This window comes from Sinocyclocheilus anshuiensis, unplaced genomic scaffold (genome assembly GCF_001515605.1).
Source record: "Sinocyclocheilus anshuiensis isolate Anshui unplaced genomic scaffold, SAMN03320099.WGS_v1.1 scaffold183, whole genome shotgun sequence".
In the NCBI taxonomy this organism is placed as follows: domain Eukaryota; kingdom Metazoa; phylum Chordata; class Actinopteri; order Cypriniformes; family Cyprinidae; genus Sinocyclocheilus; species Sinocyclocheilus anshuiensis.
The window spans coordinates 5,670,413-5,678,736 of NW_015548309.1; the positions used below are offsets into that span (position 1 = coordinate 5,670,413).

Genomic DNA, 8,324 nt, shown 5'->3' on the forward strand with positions numbered 1-8,324 from the left:
TGTGTGTGTGTGTGTGTGTGTGTGTGTGTGTGTGTGTGTGTGTGTGTGTGTGTGTGTGTGTGTGTGTGAATGTTGATCACACAACACCATCATTGTGATTCATGTGTGGAATGTTAAGAACCTTGTAAACCAACTCAAATATAACCAGCATTTATTGCACTAATTAATTTATTGCCAAGAGCAACAAATGAAGAATAAACTGTAAGCTGTCATGTTCTCAATCGCATGGCCTAACTGAAGCTAAACAGACTTTAACTATGCGAAAGCACAGCTCAGCATTGCTCTGAAGCACCCTTGCATGTGCAGCGGTCACACAAATGGTTTGCTGGAGCCATGCGCATCTGTAGACTAGCACAGGTTAATTCTCTCACTTTTATATAATATTTATAGCTCCTAACAGGCTGTGTGACTATGAGGAATGATTACCTCAAAATGTACGTTGGTATGCAGTTTTTCCTATTGTTCGCATGCCAGTGATTATCCCTCTGTGCCATAGGTTGCCGACCCCTGCTTTAGAGGATGCATCATAATGTTTGCATGATCTTTCATCCAAGTTAAATGTCTTTAGAGATCACTTTTCTGCTGATGTAACCAAAGCTATGCAGGCAGGTAAAAATCAGGCATTGGATCCAAATAAGAATTTAATAGGCGTTGCAGCAACCTGGTAAAATGTTAACCAATAGTATCAGAGCCTAATATGTTCCCTTTCATGATCCTGTTATATCCAGATTGATAAGATACACACTCCCAACTTGTGTTTTCTGTTGAATCTTTCAATTTGAAACAATGCATGCAAAATTGTTTCATGCATTGCAAAGTCTGATGCATTACAAAAATGTTCATGTATTTATATTCTTTCATGCATTGCTAAATCTGATATTGATGTTGCAAATTTTGGTATTTAAATGCATCAAATAATTTTGTAGTTCATGAAATTTTGCAATGCATTAAATTTAAATTTTTTTACATCCATTTTCCATTGCACCAAATAATTTTGCAATGCATCAGTTTTGCTATATCAAATTTTGCAAAAAAAAAAAAAATAGTTACTTTAAAACATTGTTTCATGCATGTGAAATTATTTAATGTACTGCAAAATTTCATTCATTTAAAATATTTGGTGTATTGCAGACATTTTCATGAATTTATATTTGGTGCATTGCAAAATTTCACGAATGCAAAATGATTTGATGCATTGCAAATGCATTTCATGTGGTTTCATTCTCTTTAATGCTTTTCAACCTTAAGCAGACGGGAGCGGTCCAGGGAGAGGGACCACAGTCGCTCTAGTGAGAAGCGTCACCGCAAGTCTCGCAGCCGAGATCGACGCGAGGACTATTACAGGGAGCGCAGCCGCGAGAGAGACCGCCATCGTGACCGTGACCGCGAGAGAGACAGAGAACGTGAGCGGGAGTATCGCCGTTAGTTGGAGAGGAAGGTGTGTATCCTGTTTGTCGCTGTTTCTCTCCCCTTTTCTTTCAGGATTCAGATGTACATGCTATTGCAGCGGTCGGGATCACAGGTATGTGATCAGAAAAGGTGAGTCCCGGAACCTATACAAGTACTGTCATTTTTTTCTCTACAGCTAATCTATTTTTTTCTTTTTATTTTACGTATGTAGCATGATCTGAGTACTCTGATATTTAAAATGTGTGTACCTGGTCTTGAAGCCGTTCAATGTGCAATATCAGCTCCAGCAACCACAAACTGTTCCGCAATTGTGTTGATGATATCCAGTTTGTCTTTGAAAGGATTTTGTGTATTGCAACGTTTTATTTAAAAAATCGATTTGCATTTTAAAATGCAAGTTACTGCACTTATTTGTCCGTTTAACTGAGATTTGCTGCTAGTTTTTAGACCATGCCAATTTTGTCTTCATGTGAGGTCAAACAAATTTTCCCTTATCATATTTTGCCTAATTGACTAAATGTTTGCCAAAAATTGAAATTTAGGATGCATTTCATGTCTTTAGAGTTGTGGTTATGAAATATAAATTCAACCTGTGACCATAAATGTGTAGAAAATTGGTTGTAGTTGGATGAGAGAAAATGAATGTTTTTATCCCATATTGAAATGAGCAAAATCATGTTTCTCAGATTGTGCATTGACATTCCTGTAGACAGATTTGTTGTTGACATAATAATGGTTGTTCTAGTGTTTAGTTCCTCATTGATTTATGAAAAGCAAATGATTGGAGTCTAATTGATCTGCTTTGGCATTTAAAAACATGAAGCTGTAGTCTTCTGTCAGGTTGAGTTGTCATGGTGTAGGCAAATTCAGATTGTTTTGTGTGTTACGGTTTAGTCTTGAGCACATCTGTACAGTATAATTTAAGAAAACACATTCTGAATGTCCTCTGTCAGAGCAAGTTAAATGTATTTTTACTGTGAAGGGTCATTTTGTACATCCTAGTATTTCAGAGTCATTTGCAGGTTTTTAGTAGCTACTCAAACTTTTCCATCTTAAAAGTTAATTTCTTATCTGAATTTGACATTTCTCGGTTCACGTCAATTCGTTATTAATTTATTTTCCATGTTTGTTAATGTTACGCCCTCTTAGATGCTTCAGATGTAGCAGTTCTTCACCATTTTAAATGTAAAATATACACAGCTCTGCAATGTCAGAATGTAAATCTACTGGGCAAATAAAACAATGTATGCCTTTCGTATTATTATATCTCCTTCAGTGCTTTATGAATGGAGAAGAACTGCTATATTGCTTTTCCAAAGGGAACGTGAACGTTTTTAGCATTTTTATACTGTTTTTTTTTTTATTTTATTTTTTTATTCTCTCTAAACACTCATGTTTGTAATGATTTAAGTTTGATTTAATATGCAACAGATATTTAATAAATATTTTCAAAATCAGTATTTGGATTAATGCAGCACATGTCCTCAGTTCAAACCCTGTTGGTCTGATTTTAAAGACTGTCACTGTCTAACCTGTTGCTTCATGGCTCTGCTGTGTGACGGTTTTCTACAGGCTAAATTTGTACATAAATGTAAATGCTGAGGACACTGTAATATCATGTGTGATGCATTGTGATTGACCTCGCATACACTAGATTTATAGGCATTATGCCAAACAATTAAACTAAAACTGCAACTCGGGTTTAGCAAATGGATTGTAAATGCACAACTGCATTGTCAATTTTGTTTAATGTAATTCTGGCAACCTGTAATTCTGGCTGCGGCCTCCAAGCCAAAAAATGGCCAATTATTCAGGTGGTTGGTTGTTTGTTTTTTATTTTTATTTTTATTTTTCTCTTGTATTCCCAACTGTACAACCTATAATTGCAGCAACACCAATCAGGGAAAGACAGCAATGCGTTATTTGCATTTTATTGATTTGTTCCACTGTTATAAAGTCAGAAATTATGTTGCACTTTTAATACATGATTTTTCTCCTAAAGTATGCTTTTTTTAGATCAGGCTAGAGATTTTGAATAGAGATTTTTATGCACACTTAAGGGTTTGAAAGCATTTGTTCCATGCGTAGAGCCCTGTTCCATGGGATTTATTGGGATTTTTGGATGTAGTGCCCATCTGTCAGGAGTTCCTGTGCAGAAATGACTGTTTTCCCAGGTTATTTGTGTAGGATTTTCTAAAGTAATGGTCCTGACGTGGTATTAATCACCCCTTTTCCTCTGTTCAGTATTGTGCTTTATAAGATGCTGCTGTCACAGGATTGGACAAACTTGTGTTTTTGTAATAGTTACAGGTACTAATAATTGTCATTCCAAACACAAACTGTAATATCTTTAACGAATTCAGTGCAAGAATTTCCATATGTTAAGTAAAATTGCTAATATTTCTTGTACCAAAATGGGCTGTGATACCGGTGAATATGGCTATAGTAAGACACCAGCTAATATTTTAATCAGTACATTTTATATTTCATGTCCATTTCTCTTGTGACTAACAGAAGGGCAAAAGCAGAACGATTAGTTGCTTAATTATTTGTCCAACCCTGTGTACTGTAACTCCAGTGTTCACTGAACCACTAGAATCAAGCTTATTTGCTGCCTTATTATCGTTTCATCAACTCCTACAAACTTACTTTTTAGTTCAGAAGAAATTGTGCATTAACCGATGGTAAGCAATTGTAGACAATCATTGTATCCTAAAAAAAAATGTTTTCTTTGGGCGGGAATTGGATTTGAAGTATGGATTTATTGCTTGTTCTCAGAGGTACAGTGGACACTGTACATTCTTTTATGTGCTTTACAAAATTTTTGTCTATGAGGTGAATATTAAAAGTCAATATTTTTCCTTTTGTAGATAAAAATACAGAAAATACAGGCTAATAGTTCCAGTTTAGTTTAATTGTAATTGAATGACGAGTTAAATGCTCTAAAGAATCTTAAATGATTGGTTGATTGATTGATTAATTGAGAGTAAAATTTAGTAAAAGGCAATATAAAATAGTGTTTTTAAATTTGTATGTATCTTGGCAGATTACCATGTGTAGATCAATAAGTCATGAGTAATTAACCATGATTGAAGGATTGTTTTGACGATGTAAAATTTGAATGTTGTTTTTACACCTGTTAGATGCGGTTTTTCATTAGATATAGATATGAAGTCTACAAAATGAGCACTAATGAGTGATTTGAAGTAGATCACATCTGCTTATATAATTGATTTATATGTGAAATTGTTTTTGTGCAACAAGCAAAAAACTCAATAACTATGAGTTAACCTTGTTTGAACTCATAAGAAATCATACATGTTTTCCACTTACTGAGACAAACCAATCAACCAAAATAATGTCAAATCAGTAAATCATCATAAAGGGATTTTTATGCAATATGAATTGTATATGTCCATAACATCTTATTCTACAGATCCAGCTTATTGCAGTTTTTCATGTTAAATATATTAAAATTGTTCTTTATCCTCATCTTGTTCCAAACCATTATAATTTTCTGTTTTATTGAACACCGAAGGAGCTGTTTTGCTAAAATGCACTTTAAAAATACAACACTACCAAATGTATTTCAAATCTTATGTTGACAGTACAGATGCTGATTTGTATCGATTTGTTTTGGTTGATTGATTTCTCAATGGGACTATAAGCCATATATTTTCATATGACTCCACTAATGCATATTTTGCCAGTTGGTTAACTCATATGAATTACAGTTTTGATGTGAGATATTGTGCGTTTGGGTACTATAAGGTTTGTCATTGTCATGGAAGAATAATAGACATCAGACATGATTAATTGCTAATGATAATTTTAAAAGAATAGTTCACCCAAAAATGAAAATTTGATGAAAAATGTACTCGCCCTCAGGCCATCCAAGATGTAGCAGAGTTTGTTTCTTCATCAGATTTGGAGAAATGTGGCATCACTTGGTCAGCAATGGATCCTCTGCAGTGAATGGGTGCCGGCAGAATGAGAGTCCAAACAGCTGCTAAAAACATCACAGTAATCCATGTAGTCCATACTACATAATATAACGCTTCCGTCAGTGAAAATGCATCCCCTGTTGTCCTCCCACATCAATCTTGTGGATTATTGTGATGTTTTTATCAGCTGTTTGGACTCTCATTCTGACGGCACCCATTTACTGCAGTGGATCCATTGGTGAACAAGTGATGTAATGCTACATTTCTCCAAATCTGGTCACCTACATCTTAGCTGACCTGAGAGTGAGTACATTTTCATTTTTGGGTGAAATATTTCTTTAAGGTGTGGGTGATCTCTGCAGATTTAGCAAGAATATATCCTAATCCACATTAGGTCATTATTTATATTTTTGCATCATGAAAGAAAAAAGTAGAATGAACACTAATGATTGCCCAACAATTCAGCCTCACTTACATGCCCACAGCTACATGCACAGCCTCAGGGTTTCTTTTTGTTAACAGTTTGGTATCTTACAGTTAACAGTCTTGTACTATGATGCAAGATGATTCAGGTGAGAACACAGAGTTTAAAAAACTCAACTTACTAAGAACAATCAGCATTTGATGCTGTATCAAGAACAGGAACTCAAAGTGTGAGGTGGGCCGACGAGACGCGTAATGCGCTTATCTGGTAAAGGTCAGTTGTCTCGGTGAAGGGAAGAGGGAGGGATTGACACTCAAGCAAAACAAGAAAACAGTCTCGAATCGCAAAACCGCAAAGACAGAGTGTTTGAGGGGTCTTAGGTAGGTGTTAAGTGTGTGCATGTGTGTGCATATGTGTGGGTAGAAACTACAACCTACATTCAAAGCACTTTGTAACTTGACCAGTAACACCCAAAATAAACCAAATCATGCTTTTTACAGCTACTTACAGTGGAAAAGTGTCATCACATTACCATTATATTGACATTATTATGTATCACTTTTAAACATGGTGATATATGTATGTATGTATATATATATATATATATATAAGCATTGGTTAACACAACAGTTCCCATAAAGTAACAAAGAAAAATATCTTCATACTAATAGATTGGTTATAGATAGTTTTTAGTAGATTTCCCGAAGTTTAGTATGAACTGACATTAAGATTATAAGTGCTGTAAAAAGTAGTTTATTGTTAGTTCATGATACCTAAAGCATTAACTAATTTTAAATATACTCAACCAAGCTACTGTAAAGCATCACTATCTGAATAAGAGCTTATAAGCCTTCATGCCAACTAATTTAGTTAATTATTACATCAATAACAACACCTTTTCTCTTTCTATTCTGCATTTCACTTCTGCTATAGCTTGTCTTGAGAAGCCAAAAGCTGCATGTTTGTGAGAAACAAGTCCATCATTAAGCCATTTTTAACTTCAAACCGTTGCTTCTAGCCAAAATACAAGTCCATAATCCATAAAAATGCTTCCTCCACAGGAAAAAGTCCATCTCCTGTTGTCCTCTAACATCAAAATCAACCCACGTTTGTTTAGATCTGTTTTGGACCATTTTAACTGGTACGCAATTCTTGATCTGTGCAGATTTCTCTCCTGATCCAGATGAGACGACTTTTTCACTGGAGCAAGCAATATTATATACAGCAGTGTTTCTCAAACCTCTCCATGAAGTACCCCCAGCACTGCACATTTTGTATGTCTCCCTATATCTGACACACCCACTTCAGGTCTTGCAGTCTCCACTAATGAGCTGATGAGTTGAATCCGGTGTGATCGATGAGGGAGACATACAAAATGTGCAGGGATGGGGGTACTCCAGGACAGGTTTGAGAACCACTGATATACAGTATAGAGGCCTTATATGAAGTGAAAAAAGGTCTTGATGGATTTGTTTTTATTTCACAACACATTAACTGATGGACTGGAGCGGTGTGGATTACTTGTGGATTATTGTGATGTTTTTATCAGCTGTTTGGGCTCTCATTCTGATGGCACCCATTAACTGCAAAGGATCCATTGGTGAACAAATGATGGAATGCTACATTTCTCCAAATCTGATGAAGAAACAAACTCCTCTACATCTTGGAGGTCAAATTCAGTAAATTTTCATTTTTGGTTTAAGTCCATCAGAGTGAAAATGAAGTATTTGCTTCAGTTGTGGTGTTGAGTATAGTGTTTCATAGTTGTGCATGCCAATGTCTTTGTGTCGTCTCTTTACTGCATTTATACACTGATTCCAGGGGCTTGTCTCAAATACAGTTTTAATGACTGCATTTAATGTTGTACTTTACCAAATTCTGTGCTTTTGTGAAACAACTACATTTAAATGTTACTTTAGACCAGGGGTGTGTAGACCAGGGCCACGGCCCTGCAGAGTTTAATTCCAACCCTGCTCCACCACACATAGCATTGGAGCTGCATCCGAAAACTCTAAAATGCTGCCTTCGGAGGCAGCATTCCAAGGCAGGAAGGCATCAAGGCACGTCCGAATCCAAATTCTGCTTTATTTCCTGTCTCCGGAGGTACCTTCTTCTGATCGAATTTTGAAGGCAGCATAGATGTATCCTTCGCTGTCTTTGAGATCCCACAATCCCGTGCGTTCCATTCTGTGACGGTTGAGCTAAAAAAATAAAGATGTCGTCTGAAAGTTGCATTTGGTGGTCAGTTTGTGTGTAAATGTATATTTCTGACTAACTTTTTGCACTTTTGATGTTATTTCTAGCGAGAAATCAGTATTATAGTAATATTAAGTTAGTTATCGCAAAAACTTGTTCTATTTTGTTGTAGATCATTAAACCGTTACGCTGCCTCAGAAGCCTGTCCAAAATCAGTTTCATGAGGTGCCTTCGTGCAGTCATTGCCTCATACGGCAGCAAGTCAGCTGCCTTAGTTTTCGGATGCAGCCGTAGTTTTCAAATAAGCCGGAAGGACTTGATTAGCTGGATCAGGTGTTTTTAATTCGGGT

General features: G+C 36.0%; 1 pseudogene; it reads left to right on the forward strand.

The window, feature by feature from the left end:
• Nucleotides 1–2,448, forward strand: part of LOC107656459 (cleavage and polyadenylation specificity factor subunit 6-like) — a 19,667-nt pseudogene extending 17,219 nt beyond the window's left edge.
• Nucleotides 2,449–8,324: the final 5,876 nt, after the last annotated feature.